The sequence below is a fragment of the Simochromis diagramma genome, unplaced genomic scaffold (genome assembly GCF_900408965.1).
Source record: "Simochromis diagramma unplaced genomic scaffold, fSimDia1.1 OVJJ01000753.1, whole genome shotgun sequence".
Lineage (NCBI taxonomy): Eukaryota > Metazoa > Chordata > Actinopteri > Cichliformes > Cichlidae > Simochromis > Simochromis diagramma.
This window is the reverse complement of record NW_024387523.1, coordinates 902215-929925: the sequence shown is the minus strand read 5'-3', so window position 1 is coordinate 929925 and position 27711 is coordinate 902215. Positions and strand designations below refer to the sequence as shown.

Here is a 27711-nt window from a genome sequence, read left to right as displayed (position 1 = left end):
AATCAAAATAATCATCATTATTATTGTCATATCACATGCCATTGTTTCAACCATAAAGATCAGATGAAAAAAATAGACTGATAATTCAGTGGGACAACGACACATGAAAAAAAAAAATGTATCTGAAACAACAAAACAAGGGAAAAAGTGCATGAACAATTATGTACGGTATACACACGACTCACTCTGACACGTTCCACTTTTTTTTTTTTTTTACCCAGAGAAGGTAATTTGAGTATTTTTAGACTCACTATATATAAATTAAAAAAATATCTAGGCCCCCCAAAAATTGCTAAAACTACCAAACTTTAAATTCTGACTTTGCAAACAGGATTTAAAATGGGCTGAAATAATCCAGAACTGCATCCTGGCATCTTCATTTAATGAGCATTTAAACCAGATAAGCAGATTAATGCATATTACAAACAAATGAGTTAATTTCTTGTGCTGCCTGGTGCAGCGTGGATATGCTAAGTCATTAATAGGAAAATAATAACATCCCACAGTCTGCTTTCACTCTCAGCACATTTCTTTTCCCTTCTCATCCCTGTGGTGTGTTCACTGTGCAGATGTAAATAAAGTTACGGTCGATGTAACTTCAGAAGCTAGCTGAGGATCAAGCATAAAAAACAAAACAAAACATTTTTGTTAAGTGACAGATCATTTTAAAGGCAAATTCAGCAAATGTGATCAAACTGGCAGAGAAAAAAAAATGTTATTGTCTGACACTGAGAGCGGGAGAAAGATGCAAGAACGACAGGACGATGAGAGAAGATGCGAGAATCAGGAATGCTCAGCAAGTGAAATTTTATAGTCTGGAAATTTAAACTTTACACATAATATCCTCATTTATTTAATAAATTTTGAATCCAATACTGCATCTTTATTTCTGAGTAATTGTCTTCCCCACTCTACACTGCTACTCCTGATATTAGAGGTTCCCATTCACCCATCCGTTTTCTGCTGCTTGAAAACCGTGGTGTTCCCAGGACAGCTGAGAGATATAATCTCTCCAGCATGTCCTGCGTCTGCCCCGGGGCCTCATCCCAGTAGGACATGCCTGGAACACCCCACTCAGGAGACGCCTAGGAGGGATCCTAGTCAGAAGCCCGAACCACCTCAGCTCTACTCTGAGTCCCCCCCAAATGACTGAACTCTTCACCCTTATCTCTAAGGGAGAAGCCAGCCACCCCTTGGGGAAAGCTAATTCTCGCTGATTGTATCTGTGATCTCATTCTTTCGGTCAGACCTAGAGCTCACACATTGGCGACTGTAGGTCAGGACTCCCCAGCCTGCAAAATCACACATTCAAAGCTTTATAGTGGGAAACAAAGTTAAATCTAAAATATCTAATTAAAATAATGTATTACATACAACTATTTGAAAGAATTCGAAATAAAACAACAGTAATATAGTAATATTAATGCTGGTACCCCCCGTCAAGAGAATTTCAAATGCTCACACTTTGGTCCGCAGGCCGCATGTTTGACAGCGCATGTTTTTGTTTGCCCCAAAGCCCAAGGAGCCAAACATATTAAATGAAATGTGGCGTTTGAGTACCAAGAAAACAACCCGAAGACATTTTCGTCAGATATTCTCCATTTGCGCTTATGACGTATTTTAATGATGAATAAATATTTTTGTTTTAATGTAACTGCAATCAGAGATGAATCACAGAGGGAGATGACGGTGATGTGGAGTGAGTCATCGTGCTAATAGACGATCTTCTCAGAGGACCGCGGCTCATCGCTGCCCGGAGCTTCCGCCTCTGCCTCCAGTTTGTCGCCCCGCTCTCTCCCGGTTGGCGCGTCACGGCGTTGCTGTGGAGACCCATCACCGCCGCGGGTCATGAGAGGTTCCGTGTTTACCTGTAAACTGCGACAGCGAGGCAGCCAGGGAGCCGCCATCCGTTATTTATACACGCAGGGGAGGAAGGAAAGGGCCGAGCAACAGGCGCTCTTTTCGCCCCCCCGCGGGGATCTGGTGAGAAATTTACATAGATTGTAATTATAAGTGGACATCAACTGGAGCCCATCAGGCGCTTATTAGCATTATGGGCTCATACAGCCACACTTAACACACATCCACACACACTGTTCTCCCACACTCTTTTCTTCCTCTCTAATGAAGGGCCCTTCAGCACTTACATCAGCTCTGAGGAGGCAGCAGAGGGAGAGGGAGTTGAAAGAAAGGAGCAGTAATTACTCAAGAGCGTGAACTGGAGAGCAGGGAGCGGGTGGAAGGAAATAAAGTGGCGAGACAAAAAGTGTGGGTCTTTTCTTTTGCCTTATTTCCAGCCAATCAGCCATCCCACTGTCTTCTCCTCGCATCCATCCGTCCGTGCATCCATCCATCTCCGTTCCTCCTCTGCTCATTTACTTTGAGTGGCAGTGTGTGGGACGTGAAGGGCATCCTGTGGGTGACTGTCACACACACACACACACACACACACACAGCCATAATAACATCAGCAGTACAACAGAAAACATCTCATCACCTAAGACTTACTTCCCCATCCTCCTTCTTCATCCTCATCAACTTTTACTTTTGCCTACATGTTCCCCCCTCCTCCTCCTCCGCCTCCACCTCCTCTTCCTCCCCCTCACCTTCAAGTGCTCTCTGCTTCCTTGTCTTCTTGTCTTCTTCATCATTATCATCATCTTTTTACCTGAATACTTCCATGTGATGCTTCATAACACCTTCGCCCCCAAAAACCCTCCACGATGAGTCACTTTCTTGTGAGGAGTTAGATGAGGAGAACGATCCCGCACTAACGCCAGCTGCAGACTGTATGCAAAAAACTGAAGTAGCCACCCATACAAAAAAAAGTGAAATGTGAAAAAGTCTGGAGTCACCCCCTCATTTGTTTGCGTTTTGTTTCCAAGGTGCCAGACTTTCTTCTAATCGTTTTTAAAAGTGGTCTCGAGGAAATGTTCTCCAGGCTTTCTGAAGGTCTTCCAAAGTTTTACTTTGGACATTAGCTGCTTTTTCACTTTTAGCCCTGAACATTTTGACACCTGACAAAGAACCAAGTTTACATTTTCTCCTAGCACCTGTTGCAGGAACACATTTATGTAGTTGAATCTCTGACAGATGCCAAAGATAAGACAGTTTGACAGGATTTAAATACTAGTTTTTCAGCAACAAGGTGATTCCCAGACAACTGTTAGCTTGAAAACCTGTCATATCTCGAAATGTTGTGCAGTATGTAGTTAAATGAAAAATAAAAACCCCAAAACACACACTGGGTAGGCCTGTTCAACTGCTTATTAAATATGGTGGCAAGTCTGTGGCATGCATTTTGACACGTAGACATGATCAAGACGACCTCTTGGAGTTCAACCTGAGCATTAAAATGAGGAAGAAACCTTATTTAAGTCACTTTGAATGTGATGGTCTGAGTTTTTCAGAAACTGCTGATCTGCTGGGATTTTCCCTCACAACGATCTCCATGGTTTGCAGAGAACTATCTGAAAAATAGCTTTCAATCTGAGAGTAAGGCAACAGTAACCCAAATGAACACTTGTTACAACCAAGGTGTGTAGAAGAGCATCTCTGGATGCACAACACACTGAACTATTAAGCAGATGGGTTACAGCAGCAGAAGAAAACACAAGGACCCACTCCCATTAGCTAAGAACAGGAAACTGGAGGTACAATTAACACTTTGCCTGATCTGATGAGTCTTTATTTCTGCTGCAACTTTCAGATGGTGGTGCCAGAATTTATCGTAAACAACACGGATCCATCCTGCCTTGTATCAATGGTTCAGCGTGGCGCTGTAGTGGTGTGGTGGATAGTTTCTTGGCACACTTAGTACCAAGTGATTATTGTTTAAATGTCAAAGCCTCCCTGAGTATTGTTGCTGACAATGACCATGTAGCCACTTCATGTCACGAGGCTCAAATAATCTCAACACTGAGTTCACTTCACTCACACGGCTTCCGCAATCACCAGATCTCAATCCAGTAGCCCACCTTTGTGATGTGGTGGAACTAGAGTAAAATCGTTGATGTGCAGCCAACAGATCTGCACCGACTGTGCGACGCTAACATGTCGCTTGGCAATGAAATCCCTAAAGAAAGTTTGTAGCACCTTATTTGAATCTATGGCAAAAAGGAGTTTAACCTTGTATCTGTTGAAGTGGCCGGTGAGCGTATATCTGTTTTTATATAATATTCCTTATCACTGGAGTTGAGCCAAGATAGCGAGTTATTCTCAGTTAAACAGGGAGACCCGATACTCAAAGAATCCTGAATTAAGATTTAGGTTCAAGGTTCAAGGTTCTTTATTTAGACAAAGATCGTAGACGTTTCAATTTCAGCGAGAAACAAGAATTTTTTTAAAGTCGTATTTTGGAGAATAAGAGTTGGAGAGTTTTTAATGTGCAGATATTCATTTTATTTAAATAACGCTTTAAAGATTTTCAGTTTTTTCCACTGAATGAATGTGTTAAAAGGCTGTTTTTCCACTGTTATACTTCTAACACCACACTTGCTTTCTTTTAGTGCCGTGTGTGTTTCTCTAATAATGTCTCTGAGAATAATCATGTTAAACACAAGCAAACATTAACACCTTATAAGGTGAGGCTTTCACACGTCACAGCTGGTGTAAATAATAACATTTACGTTTGTGACTGATTTGAGGTCCAGCTCGCTGTCACGACATCCTGAGGGGTTTTTATAACACCTGCGCTCTTCCTACTAATGCCGGCTGTGATGAAAGGCCTAATAATGACACAGTGTTTCCGCCTCAGATTGCCCCTTAGCTTAATGCGTCTCCTCTGCTGCTGCTGCTGAACTTTTGTTCAACCCGAGGACGCATCAAGACAAACAAGGTGAAGCGTGAACAGTCTTGTTGCATCTGGTTTGCGCGGCACAAAAACAAGGAATCCACGTGGGTTCCTTTGAATGAGGAGCAAATATTCAGTTAGATTTTGCTTTGAGATCCCTGTGCAGAGCTAACAGTGTGTCTTGATTTACAAGAAACTGCCCTGCTTACTGGAAGGAAAAGTGAATTATAATATAATGCAAAAACAACTATTTCTCATTTTGCCAGTGAGCTTTTAGTCCTGAGAAACCACAGAATGCATTTAGCTGTGTAGGTGGGGAGAGGCCACTGCACGGCAAGAAACATGCCATATGAATCAAAATACATCCTCCCACCAAACCTTCGTTCCTTCGTTAAAAATCTGTAGTTTGTGTTCGCTCTTTAGTGTGTGAAAAATTTAAATACTCACTGTGGGCATCACTCGCTGTGACTTAGCAGATTCTAATCTTCATCGAAGCCTTTTCACACATGAGCTGCAGCTTTGAAACCGATAAACATTTCCAACAAATCCTTTAACCTGCTAGCTCCCCAGTGCAGGAAATGGTTTGGTGAATTCACAGTAAGCGACTTGACATGGTGTATCCTGCCCTCGCCTTAACCAAGTGGAGTATTTCCAGTGGTGAGAAAGTTTCTAAGGTGGTACATGTGAAAAAAGAGAACTTTATTTTCTCAACAGAGACCAGAAAATGGTGAAAACTGCTTATTTAAGAGATAGAATCATTGTATATAGAGTACCATCAGATTAGTGCAAAGTTATGGAGATGGACAGTGTACTGGGCTGGGTGAAGGGGAAGCTTCCACCAATGAAAATGCTACGTCCAGGTGAAAGGAAGCAATATTTTGGGATTCAGTCTACACACAGCATCATCCCTGTTTGGGGGCCGTGCTGTTGGAAGATTGCACACGAGCAAACAACTCTGCCTACCTTTGCAAACAAACCCGAAAACCTAAAGCAAAAGCATGGATGGATGGGTCCTAATGAATGAGTCTAATTAGAAAGATAATACATTTTGTAAATGGAAATGATGGAAATTTATTCAGGAGTTGCTCTCGTACACTGCTGAAAACTGTTAAACTATGAATAATTATATTTCAAAGCCCTTAACGAGCTTCAAACAAACAATTACTATGCTGGGGTTACTCCTCTTATCAAGGCTAAGGAAATAAACGTGGAAAATGTATCCGTCTATCAAATGCTACATGCAAATCTGTCGGTGGGTATCTGCAAAGCTCCAAGCAAGAAATTCAAGGACAGTTCAGTCATTTGTTGCAGAAAGCAGCTGAAAAGCACAAGAAGGTAAAACAGACTTTGAGAACAAATGTCTGTGAAAGAGTATTTCTTCCACAGAATTTCAGACTGTGAGCTGTGACGAGCGTTTAGACCTGGGCTGCAGTTTGTTGATGAAACAGGCAGTGTCGAGGGTGGCCTCGTCGGGGGATGCAGATCGCGACTGCATGTGAAAAGCAATGGCAACAAAAGCCCAGCAGGAGAGCTGACGCTACATATGGGTGAATAGGTGGAGTGATTGGGACCAATTAATCACCAGAGTCACTATCACTGCATTAGAGGTGTTAATGACCCCGCGCTGCCAATCAGGTAAAGTTTGCGACGCATTTCAGACGCAAAGGCTCCAGCTTTTCCTTCGCCTACCTTTTGCATTTTTTTGTTCCATTTGCCAACATGGAGCTCCGTTCGCGTCCTTATTTGTTGTTTCAGAGCCAAGTGTTTTCTATCTGAGGAAATCTAGCTTGTTTTGAAAATGGAAAACAGGCCTGAGGGGGCAAATGGTAGCAGAGCCACACCCAGAGTGATCAGCACGCACTCTCAACAACAGAACTGTAAAGGGAGAGGCCTTTTGACACCGGCCCATCTGCATGCATAAGAAAACACTGCCAAGCACACCCAGTAGAGGAGTAAAAATGAAGCAGCGAGCATGTTCGTGACAGCAGAAAATGTTTGGAGGGGAAAGTTTCTCCGAGTCCCTGTTTTTTTGTTTTTTTTTTTGTTAAATACTAAAGATGGAGTGACATTTTCCATGTCGTGTTCCTCTGCTCTGCACCATGACAGTATGTTAGTGGAATAAGGAGGCCCTTGTCTGTGTTTCTCTGTGTCTGTCTGTCTGTCTGTCTGCCCCCTGGCTGGTCAGATGATGCGTCTGTCTTTTCTTTATGGAGGTCTGTCTCTCGGCAGCTCTCGTCTCTCGGTCCTGGATTTGCAGATAAGATAGAAAAAAACATGGAGGGAAGAAAGACACAAGGAGAGGTTTTTAAAGGAGGATAAAAAAAATAGAGGTCAGGAGAGGAGAAACTAGCGAGGATAAGTAGAGGGGAAGGGGGAGAGAGGGAGTGAAAGAAAGAAAGAGAGTGAGAGAGAGTGAATGGGCCCTTTGTGATCAAAAGGCTTGTTTATTTTCTTGGCGCTTGAACTCTTCAGGAGCCACATTGGGCCTGTCTGCACTGTCTAGCTTGCGTCCTCATCGCCTCCCCGACAGCCCAGCAACCAGCCCTGAATTCACCGAGAGGAGCTGGGCCATCTCAGAATCAAAACAAGCACATCAAGCACGGAAAAAAAAGAAGGTTTAGACACTTGAATCACTCGAAGCACACTCAGCTAAACATCCTGAGCACTCGAGAGGTGGTAGGCATGGAGAAGGTTCATTTCAGATTGAGTCAAAACAAGAGTTTCTTAGGTGTGACGCCTACTTTGATTTTCTTTTCCTTTGGTAAAAAGTAGAAGCTAGTCATTCGCGTACAACTTGTAAGTAAATTTACTTCCATTTTACGTAGTGAAAACACACATTTCTGCATGTCTTTGATAGATGACAGTCTGACAGTCATGCTGATTTACATTTTACTTACTGTGGGAATAATAAATTACGATGCACTGTTACAATGTAGAGCGTATTTAAATGCACAATTTAACAGAAAAGAAGCCTTTGTAAACTGTTGTTGGACCTGAATACACTTTCAAGTTTCCAAATATATCGACTATTTATCCTAAAAATGAAAAGGACCAAAAAAAAAAAAAATCCTGAGTTTAGAAAAAGGGTTCATGTTGCAGCTGTGTGTTATTTTTTCCAATGAGACATCTAAATAATGCACAATGTGAGCAAAAACACACATACACGACTTCCAGCAGCTTCATTTTCAATAATTTCTACTTGTGGCCTTGTCAAACCACATTTTCTGTTAAAAGTTACAAAAAAATCAGTTACAAATTCACAGAAATTGGAGGTTAATTTGACTTTATGGTCACCTCTGCTCTGTTGTGACATATTGCACAAACCAAACTGCAAAATTTATCTTATTATAGTCCACCCAGTTCTGTTCTATTGCTTATCACGGACTTCGAGGATGAATAAAACACAAAATACTCATTTTGAACCTTGGAACAAAATAATCAAGGTCTGTCAGCTTTTCTAGTCTAGCTTTTTCCAGCTTTGCAAACGTGGACCATATTCTTTTTTAAAAAATGTCAGATTCATTTGTTTCTATCTGCACGAAACACACAATTTGTGCATGAATTTATACAGTAGATTACATTCTCCAGAATTCACCTTGGCATACTGTGTATTTTTAGAAACTTTGATCTTTAAAAATTCATATAAAGCTCTGTGCAACACTTGAGTTTCTTTGCTTCTTCTTTTCTGTAGCGAACACGATTGCATTGATGTGGATATGAGGTGCAGATGGTTGGTTCTCTTTGTTTCTGCTGGTGTGTTATACATGATATACTGCAGAATAAAGTACACAGAGTTTGGGTTTTACTCAGAGTGAGTGGAACTTAAGATGAAGTAAGCTTTTAAATATCAATGGCTATTAAAATATACTAACTCAACTTTGCCTCTCAGCTGAATTCCTAGAACCAGACACAGCAAAACTCCTACATTACACTCCATTATAGTGCATTGAATTATGTTACGTTAAACATCACTCCACATCTGGGAGTTCTGCATCAGGCAGACACAGTCGTATGCATTCAGTCTCACTCGGACACAAACACTCTCTGTTCGCTGCCTCCCCCTTCTCTCCCTCTCTCCCCCCTCAGTTGGTATTCACACATGTGTAATGGGATTAACACGCTGCTGCGCCGGGGGAAAGGCGAGAGGACAGAAAAGGAGGAAAAAGAGGAAGGTGAGGCCATGGAAGAAACGGGGGAGGTGGAGGAGAGAGATGAGTAAGAGTGAGTGAAGGGGCCAAAAAGGGGAAGGTTGAGGGGGAGGAGAGAGCGGGGTTCTGAAAAGGAAAACAAATGTATAGAGGAAGGAAAGAAAGAGAGGTGGTACAGCTCTTTCCATTAGCTTGTTATTATTAGGCTACGGGAGGTCACAGAGGACGTTGCAGGCTCATTTGAAATTCAGGGAGGACACCTCCCTTCAAACTTTACCTCCAGTTCAAAGCGTCTGAGTGATGAATTGCATTTATAAGCAAACACCAGTCTCATTAGTGAGGTGAGAATTCATGGCAGTTTTAAAAAGACTGGTTTTAAAATAGGTTTTAAAGAAATATGAGCATAGGTGCTGATTAAATATTAAATGATTAAAAGTGTATTGACTTAAGCAGACTTCATATTCTTTAAGTGAGCACACCAAGCTTTTAAAATACCCAGTAGAAAAAAAAAATCCTACTGTTAACTGAGAGTACAGTAGAGCGTTATCTGCAAAATGATTAAAGTGCTCAGTAGAAAACTTTGACCCTTGCCTGAAATGTTTCCAGTCATCTTTTTGCAACTTTATTATCACAGTGGGGAATAAAAGATGTCTGATTGCTAATGAAGTAGGACCTCACAACAGTTTGATTCAATCTCTAATTTTGTGTTTTTCGTGCATTAGTGCCATTGAAAGTCTGAGAGTTTAGTGGGAAGGCCACACTTTGAACCTCATCTAGATGACATCATGGTGAGTCCAACTGTTATTTGAAACCACGGTTTTCTGTTTGTATTCAGAGCACTTTATTTGTTTTCTATGTAAGGTCTTACTGTCACAAATGTCATGTGAATAGCTAAAATGACAAATAAATGAACCTGAGCATTTCCTGTTATGGAAGGAAATAAAAATGTAAATACTCAAGGTCAGGGCAAGCCCCTCAAAACTGAATTACAGTAAATTATTTAATTACCAGTGCAGTACTACTAGTACTTTCATCTAGTTATTTTTATTTTCTGCCACTTTATTCCTGTTTCACTGCAATAATTTAACAGGATTAACATTTTACACAAAACATATAAAAGAAACTGGATTACACATTTAGTATGTACCTTTCTGGCTCGCAACCTCTAATAAAATCTAAGCACGTGCTTTTTCTTTTTTGTCCCGAGAAGATATTTTCCTTGTTCTCTTTCCACCTCTTTCATAAACATAAAAACAAAGATGTTCCGTCGCATTGTGTGAGTAATCGCTTGAGAGATTTCTTACCTCGATATTGACGTTCTGCACCATCCGTGCAAGAACAGAGAGACTCAAGAGAAGCTTCTATCCCCAGGCCATCCAGGTCCTAAACCAGAACATGATCCTGCAATCCAGAGCTGCAAACAGGATACATTTATTACAAATATTGTTATACTGACAATGAAAAACTAAGCATCTGACACAATGATCAGGAAAGTGCTGGAGAATCAGGTGAAGAGACCATGCTGCGAGCGAGTTGGCTACGAGCTAAGCTAAGCTAGCGAAACCCTAAAGACAGAGTGAGTGAATACTGCGAATATAATTAGCGGGTGAATTCAAGAGAGAGTGTGCTTTGGACAAAGCACATGAAGATTCCACTATGAAATAAGACTTACACATATCTTTTAATTAGATTGGCTATGCAGATAAGCTACACAAAAACACCGCTGTGCGTTGAGAGGCAACATGAAGTAAGAGCACCACACAAATGTTGCCACCCAAATCCGATGGAGGTAAAATGAGTTTTTGTGTTATTCAACATGACTGGGGCAACCAGGTGGCCTTCAGGTTTAAGTAGCCTACCTATTTAAATCCAGTTAATCACTCCTGACTACTTTCTAGTAGTGATTTTAACAAAAATCTTATAAAAATAAACAATAAAAAAAGTCATTAGAGTAGATTAATTAAAATGTCAGCTTCCTGTTATGGCGTGGAAAGGAAACTGTCTGAGCAAAGGTGTTCCCACTGAGTTGTACTCACGATGAAAGAGAGAAAAAAAACATGGGAAACAAACAGTGCACCAACCAGCAGACTAATCTGACTAATCTGTCTCCCAATCAAATGCCAGCTGTGATTAAGAGATGACTTAGCTCTTTCATTATTTCACTGTGGAATGAAGTTTTTTAACATTATGACTAGAAAATGCTTTGTTTCCACTTCCTAAATGACATTTAAAAATTATCTGATTTAGTGTGGACAACATAAGATAGAGTGTGTTTCAAATCAAGAACCGATGCTCAGATTTTGATTTATGCTCATGAATTATGAATCTGTCCCACACACACTCTCATCCTGCCGTGATGGCCACTTGAATTTTCTTTTAAGCTCTTTCAAAAGTTTTGTCACTAATGAACTGCCATAAATTATTGCTCCGCATAATGAAGTGCACAGGAGAGACTCGCACGCTTACGAAGTGGTGGGAAGTTGGGGGGGGGAAAGCCAGCTTTTAATTAGAAGCAAGTCAAGTCTTCTGCAGAGTGACGGTGGAGTCATATTCAATAAACTTTTAATGTGAAGAAAGAAAAAGACAAAGAGAGACCACATTCAGTCCTCAGAGGGGAAGAGGGACTGCAGAAAGGAATGTGAGAGTTATATTTGACCTATTTGCAGTCCTGTGCCAAGTCTGTAATGGAGAGAGAAGAAGAAGTAGAACATGAGTAAGGGGAAACTGGAGAGGGAGAGCAGACAGACGAGGGGAATGAGCGAGTGAAGGAGAGAAGTGTGAGTTGGCAGGATGTGAAGAGAGGGGGGGAGAAGGAGATGCTAATGAAAGAGGAGGAGTGTGAGGGAAAGAGTGAAAAAGCGAGAGAGAGAGGGGATTAGGAAGCGGAGCAGCCAGCAGTCAGTCGGACTGAGAGCGAGGTATGTGAGGAACGGTGTCAGTCTATATGGAGCTCAGTGTGCATGTGTTAACAGTCTCTTCTGACTATCTCTGGAGGAACTCCCTCTTCCTATTGGCACCATGCACCGCTTCCTGCCATATTACACTCCATAAATACCCAGACTACTCCGTCACCCTTCAGTATAGAAACCGACTGTCTGTAAGCTAAAGGAGACTGCAATCCAAGATGATTTTCTTTAATCTGCCTCATGTGCTTCATACGTTTCTCAGAACTGCTTTCAGCAGTCCAGCAGAATGTGTTTGGACTTGTTGAGTTCAATTAGGTGGGCCTCGAGGGTGCGCCAAGCTTGTAAATAAAGCCGGGTAGCAAGCCAGATTGTTGCAGTAGCTGGATTTCTCCACAGCTAATCTACAACAGAAAAGGCAGAGACTGTGAAAAGGTTACATTTTCAGTCAAGATTACAAGGAAATGATCATTTACATACTATTTACCTCACTCATTACACTAAAGCCACAGCTAATATTCTCCTGGTCATGTCTTTTTTCCTCTTTGATGATTTTTTTGTCTTTGCTGCGTTTCAGTAAATGTAGCTTTTGTTCTCAATTTATCTGCTCCAGGTAAATTTGACTTGTGGTGGCAGAATGATGCAGACACATCAGTGCAAAAGCATAAAGGCAAAAACTGATATCAAGAATCATCACAGCACTTTAACACAAACTTAACTGTGCATCAACACAGAGACAGAATAAATGTAAAGCTCCACAAACTTTTTTTGACCACTAGAAGACTGACAGAAACATGTTTACTGCGTCTGAAATCTCACACTTGTTAGGTTCGCTGTGCTAGTACTGTGTTGGACCAACGTTTGCCTTCAGAACTGCCTTAATTCTCTGCAAACGAGGTTCTGGAAACATTCCTTAGAGATTTTGCTCCATATTGACACGATAGCGTCACACAGCTGCTGCAGATTTGCTGACTGCACAGTCATGCTGCGATTCTCCCCTTCCACCACATCTCAGAGGTGCTCTGTTGGATTGAGATCTGGTGACTGTGGAGGCCAGTTTGAGATGATCTGACTTTTGTGACATGGTGCGTTATGATGGGTAGACACTGGTCATAAAGTGATAGACATGATCAGCAATAATACTCAGGTAGGCTGTGGTGTTTAAACAATGCTCAGTTGGTACTATAGGGACAAAGTTTGCCAAGGAAACACCAACCACACCAAAACAACACCAGCTCGACCAATGCAGGATAGATCCATGCTTTCAAATGTTGCGGCAGACATCTAGACTCATCAGAGCAGGCAACCAGTTATTCTGCCTCCTTATCAGCTTGAAACTGTCTGCCAGTTCTCCTCTGCCCTCCGACATTAATAAGATATTTCTGCCCAGAGAACCGCTGCTCCACCTCTCATGTGTTCTCCTTTTTCGACGTCATCATTTAGGAACGTGTTAGGTACCCGAAAGCGTAAAATGTTGATGATTTGTCACCTAGCATAAAATATTACGCTTAGGGAGTGAGAACGTGTTGGCTGCTCACTGGATATTTTTTCTTTTTTGGACCGTTCACGGCTAATCCTAAATGTGGTCAGCAATTTCTGAAACACTTGGACCAGCCTGCCTGGCGCCAACCACATGCTCAGCAGATCCTCTTGACCATGTCTATATGTCTAAATGATATACTGCTAGGTGACTGGCTGATTAGACGTCTGCGCTAGCGATTAGTTGAGCAGGTGTACTCAAAGTGTCTGGTGAGTGTATGTACTATGATCCTACACTGCTTAGTGATTAAGACATCATTTCTTGAGAATTCTCTTTGCCTCTGGCAATGCCAATCTTTTATTTAAACACTTAAACTGAAGACTGATTTAGATTAGTGCTTACCTATTTGCAGATCACTAATATACTGCACCAACATATATTTTTATGCCCAGATATCTTCTGCTTGCAAAGGAAAGTTTTGTGCTGGAAACAGTGTACACTTGCTGCACAGCAGCAATCCTGCACTCTGGAAAATGAAGAGTTGGGAGAGACACAGCCATCACATCAATGCCAAAAACCCAGAGCATTGCAGGAGATTTGAACTTCTAGGCTAAAACAACCCACAGAACCACGAAACCCTATGCAGTAACCTGACATACACCTCCCTAGAAATGTATGTTACTTCAAAGCAACCCACAACAAGCACGACTGGCCTGTTCAGTCATTTCCCCCGAACTGACTGGAAGAGAAAGCACGAACTCAAAAAGAGAAACCCCACCGCCAACTAGTGTGTTGGCATGTCGCGCACTGCGCTTGGAGAGCAGCGCAGGCACAAACTACAGAAATATAAATCTTGGCAACGCCGCCGGCCATTTGTGTAGGCTACGTCGTAGGCTCTACATAGATTCAACACAGAAGCCTAAATTAAGCTTTGTGGCGCAGATGCCAAAGGACATCCTGTGCGCGATTTACCCACGCCAGCTGCATCGACGAAATGTCAGGATTTGACATCCTGGGAATAATTATAGACTGGAATCTACCTTGGATGGGTAATTTCAGTTCAGGGCTGCACTTTGACAGTTTTAGTTATTAGTTGTAACCAAGACAAAGTATTTGGTTGGTGGCTGATAAAATTAAAAAAAAGTGAATAATGACTATTCAAAACTGAAAACACATTAGGGTAAAAGATTAACATCTAATTATATAATTATTATTATATTTGAGTGAAAATATAGTACATTCTGATTCAGTAAAAGGACTAGATGTTACAATCCCTGATAATTCATTGCTTTAAATGGAGAAAATCTTGAGGGATGTTATGAGGAAAGGCAGCCCAGAAACTTTACCAGCGGCACACATTGTTAGGCCTCAACTTTTGGTCTTTTACCCAAGCTAATCTGCCATTAAAGTAAAGTAAAGTAAATCACGCATCAAACAAAAACTGAGGCCTAAAAATAAGTGATTTCCCTTTCGGGTGGTTTGTGAGATTGTTGACTTAAGGCTAAACACTCGTTTGAATGTTCAGGATGTCCCCATTTCCACTGACTGTAATTCACTGTCAGCAAACTCAGTTAAATGTAAAATGTAGTTTAGCATCGATGCTAACAGGCTCGTTGCCTCGTAGCATCTCACAGTAGCTCATTCAGGAGATTTTACTGTCTGTTGACAGGAGAGACAGAAAGGTATGTAAAAGTCAACGGCGCTAACATGGTGACAGGCCAGTGAAAATAGTAATAGGTGCTTGTATTCACTACGTTGTTGATTTAAATGTCTGTGGCTTGGATGCAAACTTCAGTCTCAGGAGTGTGTTTTTCCTCTAGTGGAGGCTTTTAACCTTTCTGTTCAGCACTGCATTTATCTGCATGTCACTTTCTCCCCCTCCTTTTCCTAAACTCCTTTACTTCACCTCACCTCTCCTCCTCTCCCCTCCTGTGTTTCTGCTCCTCGTCACCCTGTCCCGTTTCCTTTTCTGCATGTATTGCGTGTTTCTGCACGCTGACAGGAAATCAAAGCTGAGAATCAGCAGCCTTCTTTGCTCTACTTTTTCCCTTATCCTCCTTGTCTTTATTGTTTGAATATATTGTATATGTTTAGACTGACATGTATAGTCTGCTGTCTTGGACTATTCAGGCACGCAAAGCCCTGCTGTATGTCAACACTTGTCTGTACTTGCATGTCTCTGAGAAAAATGACAAAGACTTACAAAGAGATTCACGCAACTTGAACACACATTGCATGTATTTGAATGAAACCCAATGCTAATCTTTTGTTTAGCTCCGTCCTTTCTGGCCTACATAACTCAAAACTATGAAATAAACATGAAATATTGCGTCAGTGTAAAGGTCTGGCACCTCTGTATCATTTGTTACTATGTTTGATTGATATTTTTCTCCTTCATACGTCTTTTATACACAGATTTATTTGTGATTTATGGTTTTGGCGCTTAGCTCGGAGTGTCTAACACTGAATGGTTTGCGGTTGATTGTTTTGCTAAAACACTTTGACAGTGAGCTTGCAGACAAATCAGCTGTCAATATCATCAGGGTTTTGACCTTTCTGTAATAAGACACTCCTTTTACTCCCAGGGTGATCCTGCCACCCACAATTATTTCTTCCACTGTTTGCAGTTATAAGACGGTGTGGAGGCGAGCGTTGGCTAAATAATGTCTAGAATATAAAATATCAAATGCTGGGTTAGGACAGGGTGGAGAGTGGTGGGCTTGGCTGCACACAGTTACGCTTGGGTGGGTTTGGCTTGAGACTGAGTTTGTCTGAGTTGGGTTGAGATTGGCTGGCACCATGTTTGTGTAGGTTTGGCTGGAGTGGATGAGCGAGAAGCGGCCTATAGGCCCTGCAATATGAAAGAGTCCTGCTCTTCTTGGCTCAAGTCTAGAGCGCGATGGCAACAGACATCACACCAGGGCTGCGGTGATTAGCCATCCCGACAACACCAGCCATCCGGCCAACCGCAAGCAGCCTGCCACCTACCACACACCCCGAGCGCACAGTTTTGTTTCTATAGCTACAGGGCGACTGTCTGCATCACAGCGGTTACCAGAGGACGTTGTGTCTGGAGGCGTCTGAACCTCGGGGAGACAGTCGTATGTCAGACGCACATGTGGTGATGGGTTTTCATGCATTTACATTTTAGGCAAGCAGCCATGTGCTTTCATGCAAACACAAAGGCCAGTTCACACCATCATCATCTGTTCTGACGAACAGGAGGGGAGACGCCCATCCAAGGGTTCAGAAGCTGATGTGTCTTTATATAAAATCAAGTCTGCTCTCAAACGGATTGGCTCAAACGTGGCTCGTGGTGGAAAACTACAAAGATTTTTGCTACTTTACTGTTGCAGTCAGAAGTTTACATGCACTCATCATGGGCATGGCTGTTGCGGTAATTTGGGGGTTTTAATGATTTCTTTGAGCTGTTATTTTTCCAGGGTGGAATGATTGTACAGCATTTATATTGAATGACTTTAAAAAGCAAGAACTGGGAGCACAAGTTTGAATTTACTGTATTTTCTATTTTGTATTTATATACACACCCACTAATATTTAGTTAAATATCACATCTCTCGATAGCCATCAACAAGTGTCTGGCATAATTTTAGCTGGATATTAGGCCGCTCTTCTTGGCAGAATTAGTAGAGTTCATTAAAATTGGTTGGTTTTCTGGCATGGGCCGAGCTTTTAAACACATTTTCTATAGACGTCGGAGCTTTGGGAAACCTTTGGAAACTCTGTTAACCATTCCAAAACCAGTTTTGATCTGTGTTTGGCATCATTGGCCTGCTGGTACATCCAGTTGTGTCCAAGTTTCAGCTGTTGATTTCAGATAATGCTACCACCACCATGCTTAACAGCTGGTACAGCGTTCTTAGGTTTGAAAGCCTCAACTTTACTCCTGCAAGTATAGCTCTTGTCACTGTTGCCAAATAGCCCAATCTTTGTCTCACCTGACCATAAATATTTTCTCTAGAAGGTATTTGGCTCGTCCCTGTGACGAGCTGCAAATTCTACTTGAGTTTGAAGATACTGATTTTCAAGCAGGTGGTTCTTTCTTGATCAGCAACTGCTTAGTCCACGGAAAAATAAAACTCCCTTTGCTACGGACAAGGATGCTGGTGTTACACGGTATTCATGTTCCTGAACAACCTAAACAATTCCCTTCCATGTGAAGGTGATAGTTTGTGTATTCTTCCAGTGAGCCAAACTAGCAAAGCAACTTTTACTTAACATACAGTTTCTTAAACTGATGATATTTGGATCTGCAGTTGACCAGAAATGGCTCCAAGAGACCATTCCAACTAGCAAATCTTCAAGTTTCCTTTTTTGCTGATTTCTTTAGATTTTCTGATTGTTTTCAGTATCGGTCAATCCAATCAGTGCTGTCAAACAAACTCCTTTTCATGCCTGCAAAGAGGAACTACTAGCTGTAGTCAGTCATGATCAATAATGAGATGTTAATAGGCTTTGGCCTTGTCAGGTTAGAAGACATTGTAGAGCCTTCAGCATCACTTAGATTTAAGTGTATATTAGAGAAAATCCAAACTCATGCCCCCAAGTTTTTAAAGTCATTAAAGATGTATGCAGTGCATTCATCGCCTCCTGGAAAAAAAAACATTTGAAAGAAAGCCAAAGATCATCCATACCCATGATGAGCGTATTTAACTTATGATCAAAACTCTATAATTATTCTCCACTACAGTGTTCAAGAAAAACAGACTGTATAAAAAGGATGGACAAAGCCAAAATGATGCTACCCATTAATTGGTTAAGTCTGCTTTTTTGTAACCTGTAGTTGAGCATTTTAGCTGCTGTTATCTTTGTTTTGCTTAAATCAGAGATAATGAAGGAAGAGTGGCGTTTTATTCTGAAAGGCTTGACATGTGTATATCACTTTAAATGGGACTGTTCTTACAAAATAAACATCGTTATAAATCACATCAGACTTCAAACTAGAAGGTAGGACCATAACGCCACTAGGAGAGCATTTACCAAGGTCATACCTCAAGTGAGAAGTAGGTCCCTGTTCTCAAATACTTCTATACAATCTTCTTTTTGCCATCAGAAGAGTCTCCCCCTGCTGGTCATTAGGAAGAATGCAGGTTTAAGGCACTCTCAGCAGCTTTTCAGACCAATGCCACTATCAGACCTTAAGTTTTTCTATTTATCCATCTATTTTCTTTTGATTTGAGCTACCCAAGTTTGGAGATATCAGTTTTAGAGATGTCTGCCTTTTTTATATAATGGAAGTAAATAGCATTTACCGGAAATTAAATAAATATGGAAAAACTCAGCAACAGTGCCCATTCCCAGAAACAGAAACTGCAACTTTGGTGCAGTCAGTGTCTTGTATCAACTGTTTTCTTTAAAATTAAATGAATCAAGATTTATACACGGTGTAGATCTTGATTAATTTACTAATTTAGTGCTACTGTAAGAAAAGATCTGAATACTTCTTATATACCAACACTGGACAGGGTTACCTTTAACATCAATGAGTCACCACGTGTGAAATCAGCAGTGAGTTGTGATGTAACTCAGACCAGCGTCACACATGTTTGCACTGGTTTTACGCTGCAGACAGTTTAACCGTGTAACCAAATTTAAATGTGAAATGTAGCAGAACACACTAACGGCCACAATGGCTCTCCCATTCAAAACAATGAAAGCTCATTTACATGCAATACAGCTCAGGAACTGAGTGCGGGCAGACAGTTTGTTTACAGCAACACTCCTGCAGATTGTCTTTAACAAGTTTATAAGAGTCTTTTCTGCTGCTTGGTGTTCATCTGACTGACAAAGACCTCAAGTGTCTGCTAAAGGAAATACCTCACAGCATCCCAGCCTATCCGAAGATTTAAGAGCGAGGCTGTAAAATAAGATTTTCTTCTAAATTAATGCTGCCATCAGTTCTTTCAAGCTCACAGATTTTATGGGTTGTTGTGACATGAGGTTCATAGTGACTTTTTAAACAGCTTTGCTTCAGGTTATGTTTTAATGAAAAGTTTTTTTGTGCACTGGGAATTTTTGCAGTTTCATGAAATTTTGCCTCTAAATGCTCTTGAATTGTCTCATTGTGGCAATTCATTTCACTTATTTCTCAATTATTTGTTTTAAATCGTAAATAGTGCCTCAGTGTTGGTAATCCAAGGATGAAACAGGAATATCAGACTCTTTAAACAAAAGAGGAAAAAATATAAACGCTGCATGGTCAAAGTGATAACGTGAAATTATAAGGACGAGCATTACGAACAACAAAAGAGTCCCTCAAGAGCTGAGGTAGTGCTGGGTGTCCATGTCTTCATGCCTTTCAGTCGTTGTGAGCTTTTTGTAATGAGGGGGCGCCACCTAGTGGGGTTTGCACTAAACTTGCCCGTGCTGATTCTTTAAGAGTCTGAAGAAAGGGATTTATACTGAGAATAATTCAAGAGGGCCTCTTTTTAAGGTGTTTTCTTGTTGTTGCTGTATTTAATAAACAGTGTAATATGACTCTTAGCAAAGAGAAATAAATCAGTCTTTTTTCTTACTTTTCATCTATATTTTTGAAGATATAAATTATATAAATATATCTTTTAGTTTCCAGCTGTGCAGCTGCTGTGATGAGGAAACAGACCGACTTATGATCCAGTTCTTTGACACCTTCTCTGCTGGTCATCATGTGGCTCTGAGACCCCCTGACCGACGCTCAGCATCGCCTCTGCGGTCAGACCGGAGCTGCCAATTTCAAGGTTGCTTCACACCTGGTATTTCATTTGACTTTCCAAACATTTGGCAGTTTCACATCTGGCATGCAGAGTGTGTAAAGGTGCAAACACAGGGATTCATTCATGGTTTACAGAGCATGGGAGTGTGGGAGAAAGAGACAGAGTTAGTTTCTTCTGTGCAGTGTAGCAAGCAAAGCTGCTCCTGAGGGACTCATGTGGGTTACAACATGTTAGTTCCCAGAAGAGAGACTGGGGCTGACTGGAAATGCACACACACACACATATGCATGCACGCACATACACACACGAACTAGGCCACCCAGATCTGAACCACCCAGGACCAATAGCAACATCATTATTTCATGTCATCGATTCATAGGGGAACAAAACTACTGCATCAATTTCACACAGAAGTTCGTATCTGCCTTTCTGCCGTTTCATTTCACCACAGCTGGCAGTCGGTGGCAGAAAATGTTTCACAAGACTGGGAGAAAGAAACTAAATATTCCAAGGAGGGAGCAAATGAAAAACCCAGTCCTTAAATTGTGTTTTTAAAAAGCAAAATGACAGAGTTGAATGTCGATTTGACCAGATAATAAGTTGGTGCTGGACAGAGAACCAAGGAGACCGAGTTCTAAATTTTCCCCAGAAGCTATTTGTATGTGGAGTTGGATGCACTTGTATGATTTACTGTAGATGGGAGGAGGCGTGCGGATTATGGTTTGGCTGATCTGTTAAATTAGAAACCCTCACACAACCCTGGGTCGCACTCATAAAAAACAGATGAGGAGAAGCACGTAGGAACTGGCTGAGAAGCTGTAGCTTTTAGAAATGAAAACCGGTTCAATACTTGTTCCCTAAACAACAACAGCAGCAGCAGCAGCACTCTTTTAATCTCCCGAAGTTGCAGTTGCTGAGCCCTCTGTTAGTGCTAGGCAGCAACAAGGGGCGAATGTGTGCAGGGGCGCTGCTAGAAATCTTGGCAACAAGAGCACCTGCACATTAAATTTCAATAATCCGTGGCAGGCTGCAGGGCTCCTGTCCTATCCTGCTTCGAGCCCCCTGAATGATTCAGGGGGCTCACTCCCTGATGTCGCCCCTGAACATGTGTAGCAGCAAGAATTCGAAGGGAGGTTCAGAAGGGTAAAAATTCTCTCTATGTCAGCAACTCTCGAGGAACCAAAACTGGGAGAGAGAGATAGGAAAGTGCAAGATAGGCAACATTTTAAAAAAGGGGATTAAGAGATAGGTAGACTGTCAGCAGAAAGATGTTGCCACAATGCCTGATTGTAATTCTTCTGGCTGAACATGTGAAGTTGTTATCATCCCTGGGATTTGTTCTGGTTTTAAGATCTGGACTAATAATAAAATCGAGTGTCTTGATCGTACCTGTCATCGCCATGATTAGTCTGAGTTTCTGAGTAGGTAACGTCTTGGTTGTCACTTTGATAGTGTCTTCTTTTGGGTTTTACTTCCTGTCTGTTTGATTATCCTGATTACTCTCACTTGTGTTGTTTCCAATCCCCGGCAACACCACTCTTAAGAAGCAGAAAGCGTGTGAGATGATAGTGCAAACACTAATCACACACTTTATTAAGTACACCTGGTCAACCGCTCGCTCAGCCAACCACCTGGAAGCATCTCAGTGCATTTAGACTTGTAGACATGGTCAAGATGACCTGCTGAATTTTACACCGAGCATCAGAATGGAGAAGAAATTGGGACTTAAGTAACTCTGAATGTGTTTTGTACCAGGCGGTCTGCTCTGAGTCTTTTAGAAACTGATGAAGTTCAGAATAGAGAAAATATCCAGTGAGCGGCAGTTCTCTGGATAAAAATACCTTGTTGATTTCGGAGGTGAAAGAAGAATTTGCAGACTGCTTCAAGCTGATAAGTAGGCAACACCAACTCAGAAAGAACCAAGAAATGCAGAAGAGCATCTCTGAATCCACACCATGTCGATCCTTAAAGCAGATGAGCAGCAGAGGACCACACTGGGTCCCACTTTAATATCCAAACAATTGTTATTTATAGACACATTTTTATATATTTTGAACTTAATTTTTAATTTTGAGTGACTGTGTCTTTCTTTTTCTAGATAACGGCAGCTCAGCTTCATACAGTTTTATTGCTATAATAAAGATTCTGATTCTGTCAGCTAAGAACAGAAGACTGAGGCTTCAGGTCACGCAGCCTCAGTAAAGGTGAGCAGAAGAAGGCTGGAACAATATTGCCTGCTCTCATAACTTCATTTTTGCTGCTACTTTTGAATGGTAGAGTTAGAATTTGGTGTAAACAACTTAAAAGCATGGCTCCATCCTGGCCTGTGTGGGGGATATGTGGGCACCCTTTGGTCCCCTTAGTTACAACTGAACATTGTTTATTTGTCGCAGCCTACCTGAGTATTGTTGGGGACTATGACGATCCCTTTATGACCACAGTGTGCCCATCTTTCAGTTACTCCATGTTTAAGCTTCTGGTCTTCACCTCATCTTCAGACCTTTTTGGAAGTTCTGTTTTGTCCCTTTAAGCATCTTGGAAGTTGGTGAAAAGAAGGTGGTCTAACATTTAACTAGGTTTGTAAAATAACTGGATCAAATTCACAAAACACAATAATGTGTGGACAGAAAAAAGTGACCAGGCTCTTAAGGAGATGAAGTATAAACATTTATTTAGTCAGGAATGCAAATGGTTTAAAAGCAGATTTTCAGCTCATAGCGTCTTTATCAGGGTCAGTATTTTATACCATGAAGATGGCAGACTAAATAAAGGAGCTCACATATCTTTCTCTGTGCTCGACATTAAAGTGAAGAATGTTATTTTTCCTATGACTGTTTTTTTTAATCCTCAAGAGCACTGTAAAGATTCCTCAGATATGTTGACTGTGAAAGTATGTGGCCTCTGAATGCCTTTTATGTTAGCAGAATGCAACATTTTTCACTTAAGTTGTACAGTTTAAATAACTCAGACTGTGGTGGGGAGCCACTGCCAGTGAAGTCCAGACAACCAGGTGAAAAATATGAAGTCAAGCTAAACTGAAGAAACATTTTATTTATTTATTTATTTATTTATTTTGGGGGGGGGGGATGTTGCTGATATTCATTAAAGTTTCATTAAAGTTGGATCCTCTTTATTTTTTAATGATTCATTTCTTTTTAGATTTTGAGGCAGGGGACACCATAAAACATTAATAAATCTGAGTTCACTGAATTTGTCTTTTAGAGTGTAATATGTTTAATAACACTGAAAGAAGAAGTGCTCAGAACCTGCAGCAAGGCAGCTCACTGTCTGGGCTTTTAAGGGAATAATATTGTATTATTTTAATATTAATTTAAAAATTACTTTAAGAAGTTCATAACGCAGTAAAACGTGCAGATTTGCTCTGTCGAACCTCATTTGAACATACTAATAGACTTAATTTTTACTATAATTATTTTTTATTTACAGTATGTGAGTATAGTACATGTATAGAATCCACTTCATTGTTTAGTACAAGTTTTTTCAAATGTTTAGTAATAAATATAAAGTGGAAAAAGTTTTTGATCTCAGGTTTATCTAGTTTTCCTCAAAAAATAACACTTATTCAGGGACATTGTAGATGTACAAATTTTTTTATGCACTTAAAAGGTTAGAACCCATTACTGTAACATACATAAAAAAGTCACAATGACATTAACTATACTCCAAAGTATCCTGTGCTAACATGTTCTTGTCAGTCTGAAAACCTAATGACATTTCAAACAGCTCTATATTGCATTATTATCACTTTGACCTTCAGATCAATCCATTGACCTTGAAGGAGAAGTCAAAGGTTAATTGAGACATGATATTTTTAATCTTTTATGTTGCCAACACAAACCACACTTTGGCTTTTTGCCAGATTTGTCAACCAATGAATCACTAATTTGGTCTTGAAGGCCTCGCTGAATGTGAGCCACATTTTAATGGATCGCTAACATGACCCCACTCTACAAAGTTTTATTGGAATTCATTCAAAAGTTTTTGAGCAATTATATTTACAGACTGCATGACCAACAAAAACATAACCCCCTCGGTGGAGGTGAAATTTAATTAACAGATTAACTGACTGTTTTATTTTATTTTCATTATGCTAAAACTGCAAATGTGTTAGCAAATAGTCGTCTATGAACACTCACTGGGCGCTGATGACTGTGGAGGCCTTTTGAGTACAGTGAACTCCTCATTATGTTCAAGAAGTCATCATCCTAAGATGATTTGACCATTTTTTACACGATTCATTATCCTAATTGTCAAGTGGCCACTAGAGGAACTGCATTATAGAAACAAAATAACAACAAAGACACGGGAGATGACTTTGGTCTAAATTCGCACTTTATTTCTAACACTTACAGGTTTGTTTTGTCCCCGTTTCCCTGGCCCCCAAAACAACAGGCACACAGATAGCGATGAGTTAAGGGACAGTAGAGAACAGTTTCAAACCCAAACGTTTCCAACAGAATCGGGTTATAGAATCAACTCAGACAGAGAGAGCCTCGAGGTCAAAAAACAGCATATCGTAAGCATACTTCAAAACAGGAAAAAAAGAGAACCCCAAAAAACAGATGCTTGTTTTCGTCTTTTATGTTCACCACTACCATCATCATCATCATCATCAGGCTATATTAAAGAACACTTTTGGAGTTTACATCATAAAATCGAGGGAGTTGCACAATGCGGAGAAACAGAAAATGTGAAAAGATACAGTGGAGCTCTTTGGTTTTCACTATTGAGGTCTTTTCTTTAGCAGTAAAATCTATCTTTGCTGTCCTCTTAACCTTTGGATTTAAGCTGCATTGTAGAAAAAATAGAAAGGAAAATGTTTCTTTTAAAACTTCTCCTTAATAAATCAACAATAACAAGGGGCAAACAATACTGACTGAAGTAATACTCTCATTTACTTTTACTCTGTCTGGTAGCAGGTATTAACATTTGTGTTCTCAAGGCCAAAAAAAAAAAAAAAAACAAAGAGAGAAAAAAAGTCGTCGATTTCACGGTGACTTGAGCAGAGTAGTAAAATTAACATTCACAGCCACATAAAGAACTACAGTAGAAAACTGCCAAGGCCTGAAATGCTCTTATTATCTGACAGTGTTCTTATATTAACATCAGGCGCTGGATATCCTTTATTTTATCAGTTACAGTCCCTAATGAGAATCCTGAATGCTTATATACACGTGGAATGACTGTGAGCGCGTGTGTTGTGTTTGTCGTGCAGGGTCTCGCTGTGGTCGTTTTAACTTTGGTATCATTCTCTGTCCACCACAGCCGAGTCCGACTGCACAGGCACACATACAGACAGAGCTGCACTGCTGTTGGAGTTAAAAAACATAACACGTAACACAAATGTTAAAAATATAAAGATCTGTTAAGTTGGAAATCCACACAGTTTTTAAGATCCACAGTGGACTTTAAAGACCCCAAGAGATGAGCGTCGTGCTAAAAACAGAAATTCACTTTTTATTTCGAGTAAAAAAAGAAAAAAGAAGATAAAAGAAGTTCGGATGTTTTTTTCCGACAGCAGTGATAAATAGACACACACCCCCCTCCCCTCGCTACAAAACACGCCACGTCTTCACCCAGCGTGGCCGTGCGTTCTGTAGGTTAAAGCCATAAGAACAACTGGTTCGTGAAAATCTTTGTTTTTCCTCCGTCAAACTAACTTGCTAGGGCCGCTTTCACACCCCTCACTCCTGAGTTCAGACAAGACACGTCTTTTTTTTTTTTAGGTTTATGTTTCGTCATTAAAGCTTGAATGTCTATTTGGTTTCTTTTATCTGAGTATCAGAGGTATGAGTTAAAGCCCTCGAAAGATTGTTAGAGAGCAGAGGAGGAGGAGCGAATCCACTCGTTGGGACAGAAACGTTGGATTTTACACCACAAAGTCGAGCAATGTTTCAAACACTGACGTGTTTGGAGTGTGTGAAGCTGAGCTGGATTTAAAATCTAAAAGTTTACTTTAAGTTTTCTGGAAAAGAGGCTTTTCCAGCTTGACCTATAAGCACCTCCCTAAAGGTTTTAGGGGGTTAGTCAATCAAAAGTTTTTAAAATTTGGTCTTAGTAGGTTTCAAAATTGAGATTTATCCAGGGCTTATTCATTGGCTATGGACTTGTGATTGATAAGACCTTAGCCAGTAAACAAAGCAGTTTTAAAGTTAGACCCGCCCCTTTAATGGGGCTTCAAAACACAACTTCAGAACCAGCAGATGATGTCACGGTTGCTATTCATCGTCTTATGTGCCATCACGGTGTCTCCCATCTTTTTAATACAGTCTATGTTAGTAATGTATTCAATAAGATGATGATAAAAACAATGCTGCTGGAGGTAAGTAAACCAAACGCAGTGACACACACTCCAATGCCTGTCTGATGGCTGGAACAGGAAACAACTGTTTCCCCACGAAGCTAGCCATAAATGTTCCTCCCTCTGTTCCCTACTTTCTCTCCTTCTCAGGTTGCAACAGTCTTAGGTTTGGTTTTGCTTTGAAACATTCGTTCCTCCTTGTTTTGATCTCAAGAACATCCCTCTCTGCAGATACAACCCCTGAAAAGCTGTTACAAAGATCCCGAAAGACTTAAATAGAATTCAATAAATACATAAATAATCAATAAATAAACAAGATGAGAGACAAAGAAGTTCATCAAATACAAACAGACTATTTTCCCCATCCCCGAAAAATCACACACCTCCCTCATACAATAAATACAAATATTTTTTTTCCAACAAGGAGCCCGTGAGAGATAAAAGAGTTTTAAAGCTTTTGGTTCTTAAATCATGTCGTCGTCTTCGGTCGTCAATGGATAATAGTCCCAGCCTTTTAATACATGAGCAACAAATAAGAGCAGGTGAACATATATTATTTCCTTCTACAAAACCTATAAGAACTAATGGATACATTCCCTCTAAAAGTGGATGTTAACAGCCTTTACCACCTGTACCCCGTGCCCCTCCCCATATCGTCTTCATCACTGGTTGCCTTCAGTATCTGTGTCACATCAAAGTTCATCCCTCGCTTCAACCTGGTACTTGTTTTCTTTAGTTCTCCAATCACAGCCATTAATCCTCACCAAAATAAGAGTGGGGTGGAGCCAAGGTGTGACTACCATCTTTTGAATACAGTCTGTGTTTGTAAGTCTGGCCACCCCACGCAACAAAGGATCACAGGACCTGATATTCACTGGAGTAACCAACAATTTAAAGTGTCATTTTCTTCCAAGTTTTATCAGTAATTAAAAAGAATAAATTTAGCAATTGTTGCAGATTTATTGCAGTCTTAGATTTTAATTGTAAGTTTTTAATTCAAAATGACAGTCAGTTAAATAAATAATCAAATTAAAGACAGCAGCACTAACAGTCATAGCCTGGCAGTCACTCTGCCACTGCTGTCTTTATCACAGACTTGAGACCTTTAAGCACAACTGTGTTTTATTTATGGTACCGCTTAGGTGGTCAGTGGTTTGAATTTGGTTTTAAACATATGGTATTATGATAAAATTAACAACTGGACTTGGAAAAAACCCTCAAACTAAGTAAAATAATATTGTGCACTTACAAATCTAACAAAAATAAAAGTAGAAATTAATGTATTGAGTTCTAATCTTAATGAATTTGGTTTAAAAAAATCAGTTTTTGTGCAGACGTGACTATAAATCAAAC

General features: G+C 40.5%; 2 long non-coding RNA genes across 2 annotated transcripts; both read right to left on the bottom strand.

Moving 5' to 3' along the window:
• Positions 1–31: 31 nt before the first annotated feature.
• LOC120726996 lies at positions 32–21685 on the bottom strand. The gene is made up of 3 exons (XR_005694411.1): positions 21426–21685; positions 2148–2423; positions 32–1980 (listed from the first exon to the last, which is right to left on the bottom strand). It is a non-coding gene; the product is annotated as an uncharacterized LOC120726996 (long non-coding RNA).
• On the bottom strand, positions 4384–10433 carry LOC120726998. Its single transcript, XR_005694412.1, has 2 exons — positions 10245–10433; positions 4384–7037 (listed from the first exon to the last, which is right to left on the bottom strand). It is a non-coding gene; the product is annotated as an uncharacterized LOC120726998 (long non-coding RNA).
• Positions 21686–27711: the final 6026 nt, after the last annotated feature.